The sequence below is a fragment of the Taudactylus pleione genome, unplaced genomic scaffold, assembly GCF_031769625.1.
Source record: "Taudactylus pleione unplaced genomic scaffold, aTauple2 ptg000609l, whole genome shotgun sequence".
NCBI lineage: Eukaryota > Metazoa > Chordata > Amphibia > Anura > Myobatrachidae > Taudactylus > Taudactylus pleione.
Genome location: NW_028285011.1, coordinates 8,541,868 through 8,565,846, shown reverse-complemented (window position 1 = coordinate 8,565,846; position 23,979 = coordinate 8,541,868). Strand labels below are relative to the sequence as shown.

Sequence of the window (23,979 nt, the reverse complement as noted above, 5' to 3'; positions counted from 1 at the left end):
AATGTGTTCAGTGTGTAAATGTGTCTGCGTCTAAATGAATCTAAATCTAAATGTTTCTGGTCTGCAGAGCAGTACAAAGTATATATTATAAGTTCTGAAATTCACAGACATTCATATGTAAATATTAGTTACATTTTTAATTTTCATCTTGTCTGCATTGGGGTTTGCCAAGTAGAAGGTGACTACTCCCTCATGCTGCAATACATGTGTCATACACATGTGTGATATACATAGGTGGATTTTTATTTTTCAATATGTAGTTCCATTCCAGTAGTCCCCTCTGTCTCCCTGTACTCCTATCCTCAGTTTGCGACACTGCATAGGAGCCACCAGGAGGATGCTGCACTGACCTGGAAAAAAGAGACACAAGGCAAGCAGGTAAGTTTGCTGGAGAGGAGGGGAGAGAATGCTAAGAGGTGGACAGTGAAGGGGAAAGTATGTATGTGCTGTGAGGGGGACATTATGTGCTGTGAGGGGGAAGGATGTGGTGCTGTGAGGGGGTAGTGAAGAGGGCAGTATGTGCTGTGAAGGGGGGTAGTATGTGCTTTGAAGTGGGCAGTAAAGGGGAAATATGTTTTTCTGTGTGCTGTCGAGGGGGTTAAATGTGTGATCTGTGGGGGGTGACAGTACTGGGAGGAGGGCAATTGGGGGTCAGTGAGTGCTATAAGATGGGCAATGAGGGGGTCACTGCGTGTGCTGTGAAGGATCATTGTGCTGTGGGGGACAGTGAGTAAGCTGGGAAGAAGGTCAGTGTGCTGGGAGGGGGGCAGTGAGTGCTGTGAGCAGTGTCGGACTGGAGCATGAAGGGCTCACAGGGGGAATTAAGTGGTAGAGGCCCATGCTTAAGCGGTGAGGCCATCCACCAGAGGGGGTGTGGCAAGCCACCACAGACACTTGGCTAATCAATCTTGGTGTAGTTTCTATAGACTGGAACCAAGCCCCCATGTTGATCACTGCTCCTGCTGCACCAGGTAAATGACATCTAATAGAGTAAAAATCTATAATTTGAAGTCTGGAACTTGACACCTAGAAGTGGGAGTGGGTCCACTGGCAGTGAGGCCCACCGGGGATTTCCCCTGTACCCCTGCGGGCCAGTCCAACCCTGGCTGTGAGACAGCAGTGTGATATGAAGGGAGGGGGCAATGAGACAGCTATGGAAGGGGTAGTAAAATAAATATGGGCAGTAAGAGACGTATGAAAGGGCAGAGAGAGATATTCAGGGAGGGGGCAATGAGAAAGACACATGCATTCTAATACTTTATGTTGGCTGGTAGTTGCAGATTCCGGGGGAGGAATCTAGATTATTTGACACATTTTAAATGCAGTAATGTACTCCCAATTTCTTTTTCAACAGGTCCTAAACTTTTCAAGATTTAGACAGGCACAAACAGAGCTTAGAACACCAGCTGGCAGCTACAGAAGCTGGGGAGTGTAGCTAGCGGGTATGGCATAGACTGTGAGGCCACACCCTCTTTTTCGGTAGCACGCGCACAAAGGTCACTTATCCTATCGTGGTACCCCCCCGTTATTTTCTTCTGGATCCACCCCTGGTGATAGGGGATGGGTACGGGATGCCGAAACTTGGGATCCAGGTGGTCAAAATTCCGAGGCCGGCATCCCAACAGGGTTAGGATAGGTGTCCTAACCCTCCCCAGTGCCTGATCCTAACCTTCCCCTAGTGCCTAAACCTAACCTCCCCCTCCCCACACCCTAAACCTAACCACCCCACCTAGTGCCTAACCCTAACTCTCCCACTAGTGTCTAACCCTAACCTCCCCCCATCCCCGCTACTTACCTTCAGGATGCCAGCGGTCAGAATGCCGGTGCCAGGATTGTGACAGGTGTCGGGATTCCAGCGCCGGTATTCTAAGCCCCAACATCCCCTGTGCAGGTATGCTGAACGTATCCCTGTGACAGACCATTGAAATATGTAGTTGATTGTGGTCAGTCATTCACTGCCTGTTGCAATCTCAGTTATTCTTGTAGAGTGATTATCATTAACAAAAACGTTTATACCTTCCCCATAGCTCTAATGCAGGCCATATGTCTATGTCAGGGGTAGCCAACCCTGGTCTTCGAGAGCTACCAACAGTGCATGTTTTCCAGGTCTCCTTACGGAATCACAAGTGAAATAATTAGCTCCACCTGTAGATCTTTTCAAATGTGTTAGTGAGTAATGACTACATCTGTGCACCTGCTAGGGGGTCTGGAAAACGTGTCCTGTTAGTAGCTCTGGAGGAACGATGTTGGCTACCCCTGATCTATGATGTATGGGCCCCTTTACACTGCATTCTATTATGGACCTGTTGCTAGTCTGATGCTTATGAACAGAGAGACTGATAAATACCAAAAAGGTTACCACTTCCTGTTTGAAACGAGTGGGTGATAGTACCATGAAGTGCAGGACCAGAATATTACAGGTATCAGTGGAATGCCACACCACGCATAAGGAATACTTTCGCTTAACATAGTAAAAGCCACCCAAATATAAATGTTATGTTTTTGTGTACTCTCCCCTGTTTACACCAAATATTTTGTTTTTTCTTGGGCATGTATGAGAGCTGAAAAACACAATTTTTAGAATCGCCTTATTCAAACAAAGCAGTCACTATATATCAGAGACAATCTCCTTTTGTTTAAAGCAGTAAATGAGGCATTTACCAGAGAATGCTGGCATTTTGCTTAAATAAGTTATTTTTAAGTTCTAAGCCACACATGTTCAGTGACCAGTAAGGGGATTAGTATCCTAAGTGATACTTAGTTACATAAGGACTGTTGTTTCTGCCAATTATTACAATACTAAATAATCTCTTTCACCATGCCATTTGTTTGTATGCCAATACCTGTATGCTGGCAATTACAGATATCAAAGTGCCCGGTTGCACATCTATAATTGGTGCAGGGGGTACGGTGCACGCAGGGCCATGGGTTATGGAAGCTTCACACCACACACCCATAGTTGCCAAGCTCGCTTATAATAAGCGGAATTGGGCTTGTTTTTTTTGCAAGTGGCTTGTGTTTTTTGCAAGTTGCTTGTTGCTTGTTTTTGGGCTTGTTTTTTTTTAAGGTTGCTTGATTTTGGGGCTTGTTTTTTTTGTGTAATGCTGAGGCACCCCTGGAAGTAAGTAAATGTGTGTTTGATGTGTGTGTTTTTTGCACTAGTAATGACTCAGGGGGGTGGAGAAGGTTGTGTCTGGGGAATAGAGGGCAGTAGCCAGTGGACAGGGTGAAGTTTGAGGGGGCAGGCATGAAGGAGAGGTAAGCTAGATGACAGAAATGAGGCAGGTACATGGGGGCGAGTTAAAATTACTGAGGCTATTAAAAAGAGGGGATAATGGAATTAGATGCGTGATAGGAATGAAGGAGGTGAAGAAGAGGGGTGAGAGAAATGCGGAGAAGAGTCAGGTAGAGGAAAGGTGGGTACACAGTACACACTAGACGATATGTCGCCTGATCCTGCTGATTGGGCTGACATATCGTCCACATCGGCCAGTGTGTACCCACTATGTGTGACCCTGAGCACTCCCGCGGGTCGTCCATCGGGGACGTTCTGTCGGCCTGCATGTAGGGCCGATGGAACGACCCAGATGCCAACATAGTGGATGGAGCCAGTTCTTGACATATCGGATGTTTGGTCACCACATCATGCAGTGTTTTCCGACCGCCCGATATATATTGCATGGTTGGGTGTTGCATTGCTGGATACACACATCGGCAAGTGTGTACCCAGGGGAAGACTGGCAAGGGAATGAGGTATGAAAAGAGGGAAGAGGTAAATATATGGAGGCTGGTGTAGAGGGAGAAAAGCAATATAGGCAGATAAGGCTGTGCATACACTAAAATATTTAGGCTAGAGAAGAGGGGGAATAAAGGAAGTTAGGCAGGTAGAGAGTGAGGACAAAGAGACACCCCCATAAATTGGGCTTTTTTATTTAGCTTTTTAGGATTGGTTTGGGCTTGTTTTTTTACTTATAAGTTGCTTGTTTTCCATTTCAGAGTTGCCAACACTGCACACACCCTGCGCCCAAAACAGACTCTTCACACTGAAGTGCAGCACTCCTCCATAGCTGCTGCCAGCAGCGCTATATCTTCAGTACTTTTATCAGAAAGATGGCAGCAGCACAGGAGATAGCAAAGGTGCTCGCACTGTGCCAGATCATTGCTATCTTCTGCACGTGCGCCATCTTTCCAAAGACAATGCCAGCCCTAAGCAAGCATTGTGGTCAGGGGGAGGGGCACTGTACTGAAGGTGGAGGATCACTGCACACATATCCCCTATGTCTTGATATACCTCTCATAGGCAAAATTCAGAGAGGGCATGTTGATGGAATTGTGGGTTATTCAGAGTTGGACAGAGGTAACAGCAACATGTTTGAGACAGTCAAACTTAATTAATTTCAATTTGTGAGCATTACTAGCATAATTAAACAAGCAGGATGAAGAATAAATGAAATCAGTGAAATTAAGACAGAGTGGTTTCAACAAAAACAAATGGTGTTGCCTAATAGAAGCCTATGGGCCTCTCACTGCATTGTTCACTGAGAGGGATCCAAGTGGCTTCTGGGACATAAACCTGGAAGTCCCCTCTTCACAAAAGGATGGCTCTTTTCGAGAGAGCTGTCCTTGGCAATTTTAATCGCAATTCTAGGTACATAGTGGTATTATTAACACCGCTGTGTACCTGAGAAGTTGCGGCATGTACCGCATCCAAAATGCCATGCATAGTACATCCAGCCCACAATATCATGATGGCAAACTACATTTACAATTAAGTTATTTAAAGAAGTTTATCATTAATGTCCAACAGTGTTTTTCTTGCTTTTACTTTGCCTTGCTGTAAATCCAACTGAAAGAAACAAAAATTTAAATATTTATTTTCTTGAAAAGTACTATGAATTGGTTGTTTGCAGTGTACATAAAAAATAAAAAAAATCAGTTTCCAACTACCGGCACATGGATGCTGAGCAGATTTACTAAAAGATAGATGTTTCCGATATATGAGTCATCTCACTAATATATATGGTTTCATGTATACAAAGGTCCAATAGTAGAACTTTTGTACCGGTGTGTTTATGTACAGTACTGGACTGGTAATTTCACAATAATATGAAACTAAAGGACTGGTAATTTCACAATAATATGAAACTAAAGGACTGGTAATTTCACAATAATATGAAACTAAAGGACTGGTAATTTCACAATAATATGAAACTAAAGGACTGGTAATTTCACAATAATATGAAACTAAAGGACTGGTAATTTCACAATAATATGAAACTAAAGGACTGGTAATTTCACAATAATATGAAACTTGTTTAATTTTATTGCTAATAGCTAATTATCTTCTCATTTTCCAGAAAGCTGAAATGTTCTGAAAACTAGGACATGTGCCAGCACAAACATATTTCTATGGTTTCTGCATGGAGCATATTATAAATAGGACTACTCCCTACGTCAGATTTGCTGAGTAGGTACAATTGTTTCCAATAAACAAACCTGCTTCTCTGTTGTAATATCCAAGAACATAAACATAAATCCAACTTGAAGATCAGCTAGAATGCTGGTGTAGGTCCCCATTAAGATTGGTATACATTCATTTAGCTTATTATTTTTTATTTATTATAAGTGATTTATTTGGTGCATACATATTCCACACTGCTTTTCAGAGAATATCTCAGTCCTGCCCCAGTGGAGCTTACAATCTATATATTCTCTATCACATGAGAACACACACACACACACACACACACACACACACACTTTTGTATTTACTTATTTTGTTAAAAACCAATTAACCTATCAATACTGTATGTCGAAGGAAACTGGAACACCCGAGACCCGGATAAAACCCATGCAAAAAAAACAGAGATAACATATAATCCCCACACAGATGGTTAATGACTGGGTATTGTACTAATGACCGTAGTGCTGTGAGCCAGTCATGCTAAAAACTACACCATCCATGTTGATTCGGATGGAATGTCATATGTAATTAAACTGTAGACATGAACTGTGCAGTACACAGAACATCTGTCAGTCATGAAGGGTATTTTTATAGAGCCTGGTGTTAAAACCTTTAGCAATACCAAAGTGTAGTGAGACAATATACATATATATGTATATGTGTGTATAAATATATATATATAAATCACGATGTGGATGGCACTCCCATATAAAAAAATACAACAGTCCGGGTGCCCTCAGCAGATGGCAATAAAGCCCACCAGTATATTCACCATATCAGCGGCACTCCGGGTAAAGAAGGAGAATTTAGACAGGAATCTGTGTCGACACAGATTCCTGTCTAAATTTTCCTTCTTTTCCCGGAGTGCCGCTGATATGGTGAATATATATATATATGTATATATATATATATATATATATATATACTATGTTTGTGTATTGATCAACGCAGTGTCCTGGGCTCGCAAGCTGGCCAGTCTGAGGAGTAAGCTGAGGCGTCATCCACCATCGCAACCATCAGTTGTGATAGTCACGATGGTGATCCCAGCCTGCGACCTCCATGCAGTGCTGGGATTGCAAATGCAGTAGGAGGTGTCATGCCTGCATGCACTACACACTGCAGTATATACAGTACACCTCCTGCTGCAGTATATACACCTGCTGCATACACCTCCTGCTGCATTTGCATTATTGCAAGGAAGTAATTGCAAAGCTGCCTGTGTGCGCTACACACTACTGTATATGCCTGGGTGCACTACACACTGCAGTATATGCCTGCATGCACTACACACTGCAGTATATGCCTGCGTGCACTACACACAGCAGTATATGCCTGCGTGCACTACGCACTGCAGTATATGCCTGCGTGCACTACGCACTGCAGTATATGCCTGCGTGCACTACGCACAGCAGTATATGCCTGCGTGCACTACGCACTGCAGTATATGCCTGCGTGCACTACGCACTGCAGGATATGCCTGCGTGCACTACGCACTGCAGTATATGCCTGCGTGCACTACGCACTGCAGTATATGCCTGCGTGCACTACGCACTGCAGTATATGCCTGCGTGCACTACGCACAGCAGTATATGCCTGCATGCACTACGCACTGCAGTATATGCCTGCGTGCACTACGCACTGCAGTATATGCCTGCGTGCACTACGCACTGCAGTATATGCCTGCGTGCAGTTTGCAATTGCAATCCTTGCTGAATCAGGCTCATAGTCACAAGATTTTAAACCTTTAAGCGTCTGTACAGTTGGTGGTTTATGGACACCATATATATATTTATTGGTATAGCAAGATACAGATTTTATGAAGTACGCACAATGGTTTGATATAATTTCTGTTTTTATATCACCCCTTTATAAATCACGGCCTGTGAGTTGCTCTGAAGACAAAGACATTTCAAAGATAAGCAATACTTACATTTATTTTCACTTTCCACTTTTTTCACTTGGGGAACTTTGAAGGCGCTGGTCACTTTTGATTATTTATATATATAATGTGGGTTGGGTACAGGATGCTGGCACTCAGGATCCCGGCTGTTAGAACCCCGACGCCGGCATCCCGACAGGGTTAGGATACAGACACCTGCTGCAGACCTGAGATTCTCCAAATTATCTCCCCATCCTGTCCACTTCACTAGGAAGTGTGTAGGATGTGGGAGATCTGCCTACTATATTGGAGGGACCTGATAAATTGGAAGCCTGCTGCAGTATTCCCTGATTTGTGCCTATTACTTTATGATGTCACTTTGCCATATGACGTAGGAGGAAGAGACTATTGCTTTCCATATGCTTTATTCACTATACTTTATTACTTTGCTAGCTTTCCTGTATGTGCCTCTTATCACAAGTTTTCAGTGTCAGACTGGTATATGAAGGGAATGAAATGTCAGTGGCCCACTGCAAAACTGCCAGCCCACTGCAGAGCACATGTTATTGTCCCCTCAAAGGGACCTCTAAGTACCAGCTGCATGAGCCAGGACTCGGGGGAATGTAGTTAGAATAGATGCGGTATAGAACACAGACAGGACAGGCAGACACAATATAAGGAATACAGACAGGACAGGCAGACACAGGGTATGGAACACAGACAGGACAGGCAGACACATATGATATGGAACACAGACAGGACTGGCAGACATAGGATATGAAACAGACTGGACAGGCTGACACAATATAAGGAACACAGACAGGAATACAGGGTTATAGAACACAGACAGGACAGGCAGACACTAAAAATATGGATAGGCACATGCAGGATATGTACCACTGACAGGACAGGCAGACATAGGATATAGGGGGTCATTCAGACCCACTCGCAAGCGGCAGTACGCTCGCAAGTGGGTCGATGTTCCCCACTGCGCATGCGCACGACGGAGGGAGCTCCGTCGTGCGCATGCGTGAGACCCGACGAGCGAAGGACTTTCCTTTGCTCGGAGTGTCTCATCAAAGGGGGCGTGCTGTCGATGGTGACTGACAGCACGCCTCCTTTGGTGGGCGTGCCGGGGGCGTGCCTGCCAGACGGAGGCGTTCCCAAGGGAACGCCTACCATCTGAAGCCGGCCCCACTGACATCACTAGTGATTTTGGCTCTGATAGATCACTAGTGATGTCAGTGGGAGTGATTTTGGCTCTGATAGAGCCAAAATCACTCCTGGCCTTGCGGTTGAGAAACCCAACCGCAGGCTTTTACTCGCAGTTCCGATAGTCGCGATGGTCGAGACCATCGCGACCATCATTTTGCACACTCGTATATGCAGTGGGTGGTGACCCACAGCTATACGAGCATCCAGGAGGACGCTCCATATTAATGGAGGTGGGCCCTGATTCAGAGCGAGCGCTCTGGTCAGAGCGTCCGGCTCTGAATCAGGGTCATAGAACACAGACAGAACTAGCAGACACTGGGTATGGAACACAGACAGGACAGGAAGACACTAAGGATATGGAACACAGAATGGACAGGCAGCTTGATGGATCCCTGTGAAGCAGAGAGGAGAGAGGGCTGCAGGTAGAAGAGCAGAGCACACTCCAGAGGTTTCCTCCTATTTCATCTGTGTTGAAGCCCTAAAGGATTCCCACGGTGCTGCATTTTGGCTCCTGCCCTGCATTCTGGACTCCTCCTGCTGCCTGCAGGACTAGAAGGTCAAATCCCCCCAGCTGTCGCTTCCCACATGACAGCAAGGAGTCCTGTATCCACCACTACTTATACAGTTTTTAAATACTTACACACTAGTTGTTGAATAGCAGGGCCGGTTCTAGACCAGGGGCGAGAGTTTCCTTTGGCGCCCACTTTCTCCACACACACATGCTGCCCCATAGCTTCACACACACACGCTGCCTTAGCCTCACACACCCACACTTCCCCCATAGCCTCACACACACACATATTGCCCCCATCACCTCAAACACACTTCCTCCGTAGACTCACATATACATGCTGCCCCCCCTCAGAGATCACACTGCTCCCACACAGGAACCCCCTCACAGATCACCCTGCCCCACCCCAGCGATCACACTGTCCCTACACACAGATGCCCCACCCTTTCATATAACATTGCCCTCACACACAGCCCCCCCCTCACAGATCACACTGGTCCCACACACAGGTCCCCCTCAGAGATCATACAGCCCCCCTCAGAGATCACACTGGCCCCACACACAGGCCCCCTCACAAATCACACTGCCCTTTTCAGAGATCACACTGGCCCCACACACAGGCCCCCTCACAAATCACACTGTCCCCACACACAGTCCCCTCAGAGATCACACGGTCCCCACAGCCTCTCTCACAGCTCACACTGCCCCTTCTCAAAGATCACACTGCCCCACACACAGGCCCCCCTCAGAGATTACACTGTCCCCACACACAGGCCCCCCTCGCAGATCACACTGGCCCCACACACAGGGCCCCTCACAAATCACACTGCCCCTTCAGAGTTTACACTGGCCCTGATTCAGAGCCGGACGCTCTGACAGAGCGCTCGCTCTGAATCAGGGCCGTCCTTCTTAATTTTTAGAGTGGCCACCCACAGCTATAGCGAGCGGCCAGGAAGATGGTCGCGATGGTCTTGCGACGAGACCCTTGTGGTAGGGTCTCATTGTCGCAAGCCCTGGAGTGCTTTCGGCTCACTTGTGATGTCAGTGGGGCCGGCCCCAGACGGTAGGCGTTCCCATGGGAACGCCTCCATCTGGGCAGCCACGCTCCCGGCACGCCCACCAAAGGGGGCGTGCTGTCACTCACCATCGACAGCACACCCCCTTTGGTACGAGACCCGGAGCGACGGCTTGCCCATCGCTATCCGGGTCTCGCGCATGCGCACGATGGAGCTGGATCCGTCATGCGCATGCGCACTGGGCCAACATCGACCCGCTTGCGAGCGCTGAGCGCTTGCGAGTGGGTCTGAATCAGGCCCACTGTCCCCACACACAGCCTCCCTCAGAGATCACACTGTTCCTACAGCCCCCATCACGGATCACACTGCCACCGCACACAGCTCCTCCCCAGAGATCCAAAACCTAAGTAGTCCTTAAAGTGAAAATGTACACTTATATTGCATAGGTATATACAAATCTTTCATTAAAATGTAACTTTTATTCACTTACTTATAATAAACAATTAATAATAAAATCAGCTAAATAAAAGACATGGGATAGTGGTAAATTAAAATCAAGGCTTTCATTTGTCTTAGTGTCTCACTTGTTAATATTCTCAAGCTGCTGTGTTTGTAAAATACACACTATTATGCTGATTTATTTCTGTGCACACACAACAGGATTTCTTAGTAGATAGCAGTGAGATTTTATAAACAAGGCAGTAATGGGAGTCTTCTACTGTCACTCTAATATAGTAATAGAATAAATGTGCAGCCTGATGTCATCCAACTGAGGTAAAAAAAACACTTCTTAGTAACTCAAGGGTTACACGTCTCCACTGCACCCTTTCTATATTTATTTCTACCCTCTATGTTTTAGTTACACAGGCATATTTTCTCTACACTGTGCACTATATACATAGTGGCAGATCACTTGTAACAAGTGTATCCGGCTCAGTACTATTTCCCACACTGCAAGGATAGATTATAAACAAAATGTACCATTATCCTCAGTAGTTATATTTCTCAGTACTGAGGCTTATGATAGGGGTTAGCTACCGCTGCTCGTGTACATAGAACTCCTCATTTTCAATATTTCATTTTATGTCAATTCCACCAAGGGTTCATGTGTACAAAGGGCTTTTATATTTTCTTAAGGTGTTTATTTTTCACATAACACAATACCGTCACACATATTCCCCTTTGTCATTGCCTTCAAAACCTATATTGAGCCTTTTCATTTCATATTTGCAATATAGTTATTCCAGCACCACAATCCATGGTCACCCACACTTACCAGTTCAATATCACACTGCTTCTGCCCACTTTTATACCAGGCGCCGCTATCCCGGTCACCTCCATTATCGGTCAGTGTTCTACTACTGCCGCCTATTAGTTTTAACAGAGCCACTAACAAGGTCTCTCTGTTCAACAGTTCTATGTTACACTGCTACTGCCCGTCTATTGCATATCAGTACCGCTGTCGCTGTTTGTCTCCCCTATCTTACATGCCAGTTTTTCCTTTGTTCCAGACACATTTACTGCAGCATAATTTATATTATTTAGGACACTTTCAGTTAGACAAATACAGCTTAACGACAATGTGCGTTTCACTGTAAGTTCTTCAATAGGCAAGCCAACTGCTTTTCTTCCCGGTTCTTTATGTATCCTTCATCCAATCACCTTCCAATGCCTGTTCGAAACTGAAATCCAGTCCTCCTCATTGGTTGCTATACAGCCATGGCAAAAAGTTTTGAGAATGACACAAGTATTGGTTTTCACAAAGTCTGCTGCTTCCGTTTTTAGGATTTATAATGTCATGAAAAGTGATCAGATGAATTGCAATTAATTGCAAAGTCCCTCTTGCCATGACAATGAACTTAATCCCAAAAATAAAATTTCCACTGAATTTCAGCCCTGACACAAAAGGACCAGCTGACATGTCAGTGATTTCTCTCGTTAACACAGGTGAGTGTGTTGACGAGGACAAGCTGGAGATCACTCTGTCATTCTGACTGAGTTAGAATAACAGACTGGAAGCTTTAAAAGGAGGGCATAGCTTGAAATCATTGTTCTTCCTCTGTTAACCATGGTTACCAGCAAGGAAACACGGGCAGTCAACATTGCTTTGCACAAAAAGGGATTCACAGGCAAGGATATTGCTGCTACTAAGATTGCTAATAAAATATAGAAGAGTGGTTCACAAGCACTGTTAGGATTAGATGGAACTTCTTGATTTTCTCCAAAAAAAGGATTTCCTATAGTCTCAAATGAATTTGAAAAAAAAAAACAGGAAGACCAGGTCACATAATGATACACTGTATTTATTTTTATCTGGATCCGTATACACCACTGGACTCACCCCAAATCAATAAAATGCGTTCATCAAAAGGTGAGTCCAGTGGTGTATATGGATCCAGATAAAATAAGCCACTTCTCACTAGGAAAAACATCAGGGACAGACAGGGGTAAAGTTATTTTCTCTGAATCCCCTTTCAGACTGTTTGGGGCATCTGGAAAAACAATTGTCCGGAGAAGGAAAGGTGAGCGCTACCATCAGTCCTGTCTCATGCCAACAGTAAAGCATCCTGAGACCATTCATGTGTGGGGCTGCTTCTCAGCCAAGGGAGTGGGCTCACTCACAATTTTGCCTGAGAACACAGCCATGTATAAAGAATGGTACCAAAACATCCTCCAAGAGCAATTTCTCCCAACCATACAAGAACAGTTTGGTGATGAACAATGCCTTTTCCAGCATGATGGAGCACCTTGCCATAAGGCAAAAGTGATAACTAAGTGGTTTGGGGAACAAAACATCAAAATTTTGGGTCCATGGCCAGGAAACTCCCCAGACCTTAATCCCATTGAGAACTTGTGGTCAATCCTCAAGAGGCGGGTGGACAAACAAAAACCCACAAATTCTGACAAACTCCAAGCATTAATTAGGCAAGAATGGGCGGCCATCAGTCAGTATGTGACCCAGAAGTTGACTGACAGCATGCCAGGGCCAATTGCAGAGGTCTTGAAAAAGAAGGGTTAACACTGCAAATATTGACTATTTGCATAAACTTAAAGTAATTGTCAATAAAAACCTTTGACACTTATGAAATGCTTGTAGTTTTACTTCAGTATACCATAGTAATATCTAACAAAAAGGTCTAAGACAGTGTTGGCTAACCTTGACACTCTAGCTGTTGTGGAACTATATATCCCAGCATGCCCTGCCACAGTTTTAGCATGCCCTAATAGCAAAACTGTAGCAGTGCATGCTGGATTATGTAGTTCCATAACAGCTGGAGTGTCAAGGTTAGCCAACACTGGTCTAAGAACACTGAAGAAGCAAACTTTGTGAAAAACAATACTTGTGTCATTCTCAAAACTTTTGGCCATGGCTGTACACCCATTCATAATATATCTCGATTTAATCCAATATAATATAGTACATATATAATTAAGATCCACAGATTTTTTAGCTCATTCCTTTTAACATCCTTATTTGTACATATAATCTTATCATATTTATTACACTATAATATGTTTAACACTTAATTACACCAATCACCATCATATAAATTTATAAACCAACATAATAAATTACTTCTTATATTAATTCATATTCCTTATCTTATACTAATATTTATTATATACTTATATCCATTTATTGTATTATGCAAGAATTTATTAATTAAAGTAATTGATACTATTACCATTATTTATTCATTTTACTGTAATCCTTGGCTGCGCATGCACTATACAATTATCTGTCAGATATCTGTCCAATCTGGCTGGTTGGAATGAAAATCTGGTAGTGTATGGCTGCAAATGACAATCGAACATTTGTTCACAAATACTGGAAAACAAACAAAAATGGATGTTCAGCCATATTGGTTAAATAAAACAAATGTAACCAATTTGAACTACCGTTTTTTGTCTGTTTTCCAGTGTTTAAAACCATATAACCGACTGTCATTTGCTCCCATACATTACCAGGTTTTAATTCCAACCTGATTGGACAGATAATTGTATAGTGTATGCCCATCATTAATATTCAATTTTATTAAATAGCCTGCATCTATATTAAATCATGATATATCAATCCTCTATTATATTATAATATAATGAATCTATATTTGTTAGGTAATCTACCACCCTGTGAACTGTGCTTAATAATATTAATCTACTATATATTTCATTACATTTCTACCGTGTATACACATATTTATACTATAAATTTTAATAAAACGTGAATTAACCCCTACAGTATCAAAACTTGACTCTTCGTACTTTATTTTAAATCTGATAGCATTGTTTGCAAACAGTAATGCTACAGATAAACACTTAGATGTATCTGTGTATAGTGTCATAAAAACCATTTGTGTCTACCAATTAAAAATTTACTCCAAATTATGTGTAAAACCACAATGCAATAATCCATAAGTGTTTATTAATCCTGTCATATAATATACACCAAACCCAATATTATGTCCAAATAATCTAAAATAATTATACCCAAGCCCTCGCCTATCCATTAGAAAAATTCTATAAATACAATCCTCATAATATCATCCTCTGAAATGAACACACTAAATAATATTATTAATTACAGTCCTCATTGGTGTTGGACTAAATAGTCTACTTTCCTATTGTTGATAATATACATCTCATAATTTAAATTCCATCCGTGGATCAATTTTAATCATACATTCCTACATTAGTATCTGTATTATGACTCAACATAGATCCTATCTATATTATCTGTATTATGACTCAACATAGATCCTACCAAGGGATCATTCCAGGTATTCCAGTACATGCATATCTATATTAGTTTCTATATTATGATGTAAAATATGATCGAGATTAATTTCTTCATTCCAAAAACATAGAGAAATTGATGTTTTCATTTAGGCCCTTAGGTACCACGTTGTCCATCAGAAAGATCTGCCTAGCTTCTTTTTTGAGGAGTTCCAGAGTTATAGCTCCTCCTCTCAGGCCCAGTTGTACCTTTTCCAACCCAAAAGCCATTAAACCATTGCTTTTTCTTTGATGACACCATAAGAAGTGTCTCGCTACGCTAGTCAGTGCCTTTATTCTACCTTCATCTCTGTGCATTATTTATATTATACACAAATTCCATTATTCGTTTTTTAAGTTGTCGTGTAGTACTAGTCATACCCACATATACCTTGTTACAATGACACATCAAACAATAAATCACTCCTAATGTTGAACAATTAATGAAATCCTATATTACACATTTCTTTCCATATCTGTTCACATAATGATATCTTTTCACCATAAATTCACTGTGTCCACATTTATGAGATCCAGTTGTATTTTCTCTCATTCTCTTCTTGGTACCAAAATGGCTGTGTGTCAAATAATCCTTTAGATTCCTTGATCTCCTCCAGCTGATGTCAACTCTGGTACCCAAAATGGCAGCTAGATCTTCATCAGTTTTGAGAACATGTGCATATTTCTGAAGAGCAGTTTGTAAATTCTTCCATTGCCTTCAAAAGGTGCCTATAAATCTGATTGGTTGCACTTGTTTGTAGATTCCAACCTTTTGTATCTTATTCTGATATAGTAACAGTCCCCCTCAGATCACACTGCCCCCGCACACAGGCCCTCCTCAGAGATCACACTGCTCCCACACACAGCCCCCCTCAGACATCACACTGCATCCACACACAGGCCCCCTCACAAATCACTTTGCCTCCACACACAGGCCCCTCACAAATCACACTGCCCCCCACACACAGCACCCCCTCAGAGATCACACTGCCCTCTTCAGAGTTCACACTGTCCCCACACACAGTTCCCCTCACAGATAACACTGTCCTAACACACAGCCCCCCTCGGCGATCACACTGTCCCCTCAGCCCCCCCACAGATCACACTGCCCCTGCACACAGCCCCACCTCAGAGATCAAACTGTACCCACAGCCCCCCTCAGAGATCACTGTCTGCACACACAGCCCCCTCAGAGATCACACTGTCTGCACACACAGCCCTCCTCAAAGATCACACTGGCCCCTATTTAACTAAGGCAAATACCGGTGGAATTTTTAGTGTAGTATCACTGTAATGCTAACAAAAAATCCACTGGTATTTACCAATACTTACGCCTCAGGTAGGGCCCGCGAAGTCCAGCAAAGTCCTCAGCTAGGTCCTTCGCTGGGCTGCTGGCAGCCTAACGATGCCAGCGACGGGGCTCGGTGTAATGCGCATGCGCGACGATCCGACTGCACATGTGCATGACATGGGTACCCGGCAGTGCCTGTAAGGCGTTGCTGAAGCCAGAAAGGCACCACCGGGTCTCCATTGCTGGCAATAGGGACCGCAGATGGCGAGAGCGATGCTTGACAAACAGCGAAAGGGTGGCATATCCCCTTTAGTGAGCGCTAAGGGAGTTATGCTTCATTGTTAAATAGAGGCCACTGTAGATCACATTGTCTGCACACACAGCCCCCCTCAGAGATCACACTACACACCCTCACAGATCACACTGGCTCCCTGTCACAGATCAAACAGGCCCCCTCCCTCACAGATCGCACTCCCCCGCCTCACAGTCAGCCACCACAGACACGGAACAAGGGAACAGGGCATGACCTAATTGTCTGAGGTGTGGCTACAACCTATTTGCAGTGCTACGCACTGGGGAGGGTGGCACTGTGAGTCCAGGGGGGGTGCAATCAGAGTAATCGCTCCCTTCCCACAGGCAGAGGAGAGGAGACTGCTGTTGCTGTCTCCCACTGCAGCCCAGCACAAAGCAGCATGTGATGAGCTGCTGACAGGGAAGAGGACAAATCCAGGCCTCTCTAACAAGCCCGGGCAATTAGTACCTGCTCCCCCCCTTCTCGGTGCCCCTGACCACAGATGCTTGGCTAACCATTAGACAAATCTTGGTGTAATTTCTATAGAAGGGAACCGAGCCCCCATGTTGGTCAGTGGTCCTGTTCCTCCAGGTATCTGACCGTCTACTCTAATAGAATAACAATCTATAATTTGAGGTCTGGAACCTGACACCTAGAAGAGGGGGTGGGGCCCACAGGCAGTGGGGCCCACACAGGATTTCCCCTGTACCCCAGTGGGCCAGTCCAACCCTGAATGAATGTACCAACTGAATACTATACTTTGTGGCTCTGTTCAACATTATAAGTTGCATCCATATCAGGACACAAGACCACACCTGATCAGATGATTCGATCTACCCTACATTCCAACTCAGGATGGGTCTCCTTCCTTTAGTACAACCTGATCTAAGTTATGAGAGTTACCATACTGATACTAAACTTAATGCACATAACTGACTAGCATAGCAAAAAAGGAATGTAAATTAAACAGATTTTCTTCTTCAGGGTCCATACGACTCCACAGGGAGACAGTGGGGTGTATGTGGTACTTGGAGGACCGGACACCAACAGCAAAGCTTTTTTCAATACCAGGATGCACCAGTCCTTCCCCCTATACCCTGCCCACATCCTGAAGGCAACTCAGTTTTGTTGGTGTCTGGCAGGAGCTGGATCACCGTTAGAACAGTGGGGCTGCTATAAGTAGCCCAAGATTTATTTTCTGATTTATTTTTATTGAAATTTTTTTCATAATAGAGCAAGCAGCGCTAGACAGTCCTCTGGACATCTGCACTGCTGCTCCATCACCCCTCCACGGTGCCATGACACCAGCCCTCGGCTAGGTACCCTAGGCGGGGCTCCGGGGGTACCTAGCTAGCATGGATCCTTGGATCCCAGCTGCAACTGGGACTCAAGGGGACAGGTAAGGTGGATTACCTGGTGCAGGGGACAGAATACTAAGGTCAGGGACCCAGTGGTTGATGTCAGCATAGGGGAGAAGGCCCTCTCCCTTCGACTCGTGCCATAGCTCAGGGCGCCATTCCACTGCGGTCTTGCTGCCCCTGAACTGCTCCTCCCTCACCCTCCGCCCCCTCAGAGACTCATGGCAACCATTTTCTGCATCAGCCTCAGGTCTCCGGGACGCTGGGTCCGGTCTTCCTGTATACCTCTCCCAGGAGCCAGGTTATTCAGCGCTATTTCCTACCAGCCACTGTGGTCTGTGTAGTTGAATTTAGTGCCCACTGCAGTTATATTGTATGCTCTGCATTGTATGTGAGCGCTGCTGTCTGTTCATTTTTTCTACAACCGTCAGCTTATACCTTTCCCTTTCATTATAACCCTGGCATACTGAGGTATAGGGGATTCATTGTACCTCACATCTACCTATATTTGTGAGGGCTATCACATACTGTATATCTGTGTTGCGCACTACACTGTGCCATATTGTACATATATATGCATTGCTCACTGCACTGTGCCAGATTGTGTGCTACAATTATCCTGAGGACAATCCAAATCTAAGGACAATCCTTCAGCCTGATAGGGCAGGCCTCTCCCTGGGAGCACCCAGGATGGGAGGCCGACTTCTTCAGTTCACACAGTTCTGACCACCCCAGACACCTGGGTAAAAGTGGGCTCCCATGGATACGCCCTCTCATTCCTGAGGTGGCCCCCCAGCAGTTCTTTTGCACAGGACCTCCAATGGAACCAAGCAAAGCCCTGCTCCTCCAGCAGGCCATTACAGTCCTTACTTGTCTCGGGGGTAATAATTCCGGGCCCCTCATCACGGAGAGGGAAGGGCTATTATTCTACCCTTTTCTTGGTTCAAAAACCCAACGGCTCTCATCTGCTTATCCTCAACCTCAAGTCTCTGAACACGTTTAGCTGGGTGCCCAGGTTTCGTATGGAAACCCTACGCTCTATTTTCCTAGCCATGGAGCCTGGGGAATTTATGGTGTCTCTGGACATTCAGGACACTTACCTACATGTACCTATAGCTCCTTCACATCGGCAGTATCTCCGGTTTGCCGGACGTGGACTTCATGGCCTCACGATACAACCACAAGTTTCCAGTGTATGGGGCCAGGATGAGGGACCTCGATGCAGCCTTCGTGGATGCATTATCGGTGAAGTGGACCTTCCATTTGGCATACCTCTTTCCTCCAGTCTCCCTTCTGCCTTGAGTTCTTTGGAAGTTCATGCAAGAAGGCAGCACAGTCCTTTTGGTAGCTCCGGCTTCGCCCAGATGCCATTGGTACTCCGCTCTTCAAAGTCTCTCCATAGACGTTCCTCTCTAACTTCCTCTGTGACCAGACCTGTTGTATCAGGGTCCCTATCTACATCTGGACCTGGCCCATCTGTCTTTAACGGCTTGGCTTTTGAGACATCCCTCCTAAGATCTAAAGGGTTTTCAAGCTCTGTGGTCCAGACCATGCTTAGAGTGCGTAAACCGGCCTCTGCCAGGATTTATCGCCAGGTGTGGCATACATATTTCAAGTGGTGTGCTACTACAAACTATGACCCTCTGGTTTTTAGGGTTTCTAGAATCTTTGCTGGATTGTATCTCAGACTCTGACTAGCCTCTCTGAAAGTGCATGTCTATGCTCTGTCCATCTGTTTCCAGCACAGAATTGCTCCTCTACCAGATGTTCATACCTTCCTGAAAGGTGTTCTATGAATACAACCTCCCTTTGTCCCTCCTGTGGCTTCATGGCCTTTGTCAGTGGTTCTCCACGCACTTCAGGAACCTTCATTCGAACCCCTGGGTTCAGTAGATGTCAAATGGCTCACTGCGTAGACTCTGTTTCTTATGGCTATAGCATCTGCCTGTAGGGTATTGAATTTAGGGGTGCTTTCCTGTCGCTCCCCATTTCTAATCTCTCGTCCGGACAGGGCTGTTTTTCGAACACGCCCTGGCTTCCTTCTCCAGATGATCTCTCGTTTCCACCTCAATGAGGAAATAGTGGTTCCGGCCTTTCAATCACCAGACCTCTCGGCAGGTGAGGCCTCTTTGGATGCCCTGATGCACCTGGCTTCTATGGGTTTTTTCTCTTGGTCACTTGTTTCCTTCTCTGTGTGAGAGTGTGATTCTTCAGTGTTCTAGTCTTCCTTCTCTTTATCCTGCTCCAGCCTTGGGCTTGTTAAACTGAGTTGCCTTCAGGCTGTGGGCGCGGAATAGTGGGAAGGACTGAAGCATCCTGGGATTGAAAAAAGCATTGCTGTTGGTGTCCGGTCCTCCAAGTAGCATATACACCCCATTGTCTCCCTGTGGACCCTATGGACTTCGAAGAAAGAGAGTTAACAAGGGTAAGTTTTACCATAACTCTCCTTTTTTTTTTTTTTAAACCTTTGAAGTCCGAGGTGCGTGGCTGCATCACCCAGTGAACAGTGCAAAAACTGTGTTGGGGCATAGTACTTTGGACCCTCTCCAAAATGAGAAGGGCCTCATTACTCTCCATGCCCTCAGAGCCAAATGGCCTACTGAGGGGAAATAAAGGGTCTTCGAGTCCCCCCTTGCCGAAGCGCAGAAGGACACCTTGAATCCCCGACCCCCGGAACCAAAAGGCCTCTTTGGGGGCAAGGGTCTTCAGACTTTCCTTCGCCTCACGGCTCGGGTCGTCCATTTTTTTCCCAGGGTTGGCTGAAGCTTCCTTCTCGGGAACGAAAACCTTCAGCACTCCCCAGAAGGAGGGGGCCACGGCAACAAGGGGAGAGGGTGGCCCATAAGGGTCTCACCTAAACCCCAAAAACGTGACACAAAACACGAAAAACATAAAAAAGTGTGGTGAAGTGTAAAAAAAGTGCAAACACACGTGAAAAAATAAATAAGTAATGAATTAAACAGATGCAGCAGTCACAGCTAGGATTATTTGATCCACAATTAATGACCACTGTACTTTTAATCTATTTCAAAGGAATCGGTATGAAATACCGCCGGCCGCATGGCCAGCAGTTCGATTCCCGGCAGTGCCTGGCCGACCAAAGAAGAGTTTGCGCTGGAAATCCCGATCGTCGATAGGCAAGTATTGACTAACCTAACCTAACCCCCTAACCCTCCTTAGGGGTGCCTAACCCTAACCTCCCCCCCAAGTGCCTAACCCTAATCCCCCCTCTAAGTGCCTAACCCCCCCTTCCCCGCTGCCTAAACCTAAGTCCCCCGGGGAGGTGCCTAACCCTAAGTCCCCCCCGGGGGTGCCTAACCCTAACCCTCCCTCCCCCTAGCCTAACTCTAACCCTCCCGGGGGTGTGCCTAACACTAAGTCCCCCCCGGGTGCCCTAAACCTAACCCTCCCCCTGCGGCTGTCCGCTCGTGGCACCCGGCATCCCTTCGATCGGGATGCAGGGCGCCGGTCTGCCGGCGTTGGGGAAATGTCAGGCGTCTACATCTAGATGGCCAGCATTTCACCCTTGCCGGGATATGACAGTCGGGAAGCCGGTTGCCGGTATTAAGGCAGCCGGCTTCCCGAATATATACCATTTCAAAATGAGCATGACTCGTGCCACTTACAGACACTAAAAGTTCTACAGACATTTCAGTTTTACGTATAAATCCTAGCTTGGATTTTTATATTATTATTATTATTATGGATGGAACAGTAGCCCCTGACCATACCCTGTTTTTGTTAGCACTTTCTCTGGTTGCAAGAATATACTGGGTAGGTGAATCCTGACTTTAAAACATTCTCCTAAAATTGGCATCGATTTGACTACAATAGCAAGTCATTGATGAGTAGCATGGGTGTGCCTGTTGCAGCATTAAACAGCAAAACAGTACACAAAACAAAACCAGATGACTGCTGGCTCAGCTGGAACCAAAGCTCTTCCAATCAAGCAGGAGAAAGGTCAAATTCTTTGCATACAAGGTCAGCATTCTAACTGGGATGTAAGAGACTGATAACATGGGATGTGCAACGCTCTACTACTGGTGACAATATGTGAAATAGGCAAAAACAAGCACTTACACGTTTACCTCAAAGATTGCTAGAGTTCAATGCAAGAAAATCTCAGAAAAGATATGATTCATATTAAGGGAGTGAGCATTATAGCATACTTACTAACTCTCCCTGAATGTCAGGGGGACTCCCTGAAATATCAGCAATCTCCCTGATTGCACCTTAACCCCTCATTATGTAGCTGTTATATACTCTGCAAAAAAAAAAATATATATATATTACTGGGGGCACTACTGGGGCTTACTACAGGGGGCACTACTGGGGCTCACAACAGGGAGCATTACTGGGGCTCACTACAGGGTGCATTACTGGGGGCACTACTGGCGCTTACTACAGGGGGCATTACTGGCACTACAGGGGGCATTACTGGGGGTACTACTGGGGCCTTACTACTGGGGGCATTACAGGGGCCTTACTACTGGGGGCACTACAACTGAGGGCACTACAGGGGCCCTTACTACTGGGGGCACTTCAAGGGGCATTACTACTGGGGGCACTACATGGGCCCTTACTACCAGGGGCACTGCATAGGGGCACAACTACTGGAGGTACTGCATAGGGGGACCATTATCGGGGGGCACTACACAGGCGGGCACTGCATTGGGGGATCTCTACAGAGGGCACTGCACAGGGGGACCACTACTGGGGGAACTGCATAGGGGGGCGACGGCAGCTGGGGGGGATGGTTAATTTTATTTTATTTTTTTGGGAGGGGGGGGCACCAACATTTATCTTGCCTCCAGGCACCTGGGAGGAAGTTACACCACTGGACACACTGACACAGACACAGTTACTGACACACCTTACTGACACAGACACCACTTACCTACACAGACACGTCTAACTGACACAATCACTCTGACAGACACCACTTACTGACACAGATACCACTTACTGAAACACCCACACTTACCTACTCAGACACCTCTTACTGACAAAAACACTGACACCCACATTTATTGACACATCTAATAGGCCCCAGACGCCAGCATCCGATCTGATTCACAGTAGATTACCCTGCAGTCCCGTCGTCACCATTTCTTGTTTTTCTTAGCACAGGATCTGTCGTAAGATCGATCCTGTGCCTCACACGCTCATTATGGGAATAGGAACAAACAGTCATTGAAATGACTTGAATTACCACACGATGGATCGCATGTAAAAAAAGAAAATGCCACGTTCTGAACACAATACTATGGAACATATGTGCTGCACATATGATCATAAGATGCGATTGAAGGACCCACGGGAGCGCACATGGGCTCAAAAAATGCACGATTTCATTAAGACTGAACGTACGTCGAGTCGAAAATCGTGTGATTGTCTAGAAATCGCCTAGGTGTATGGGGGCCTTTACTGACACAAACAGTCTGACAGACACCACTTACTGACACACCCACCCTTACCTACTCAGACACCTCTTACTGACACACCCACCCTTACCTACTCAGACACTTCTTACTAAACACAACCACTGACACACACAGTTACAACTTACTAACAGACACATTATGTACACAGACACCTCTAACTGACAAACACACTTACTGACAGGCACCGCTTACTGACACAGCCACCACTTACTGACACAAACACCACCTAGTGACACAGATACCTATTACTGACATGGACACCACTTATTGACACAAATACCCCTTACTGACACACACACACTTACTGACACAGATACCACATACTGAAAGATTCCCCTTACTGACACTACTTATTATCACATTATTATAAGTACATACATACTGACAGACACTCCTTACTGACACAGATACCCCTTGTGTACACACACAACTTACTGACACAAACACATTTACTAACATAGATATCACTCACACAAACACCATTTACTGACCAATAACCCTTACTGACACAGACACACAACCCCCATCCCCCCTCCCGGACTATAGCATGTGGCTGCTGAAACATCAACCAGCCCTCCCCCCTCCTGGACTATAGCAGGTAGTTTCTTAAACATCATAACCACCCCCCTCCCCCTCCTGCGGCTCCCTTCTGCAGCACAGCCACAGACCCAGCACAGCTCACCTCTCCTTGTAGACAGCAGCCTCCTCCACTAATCTCTTTCCTCTGACTGGTCAG

General features: G+C 45.4%; 1 long non-coding RNA gene across 1 annotated transcript; it reads right to left on the bottom strand.

The window, feature by feature from the left end:
* Nucleotides 1-277: 277 nt before the first annotated feature.
* Nucleotides 278-23,979, bottom strand: LOC148480621 (uncharacterized). Its single transcript, XR_015871954.1, has 3 exons — nt 23,926-23,979; nt 1,796-1,908; nt 278-350 (listed from the first exon to the last, which is right to left on the bottom strand). It is a non-coding gene; the product is annotated as an uncharacterized LOC148480621 (long non-coding RNA).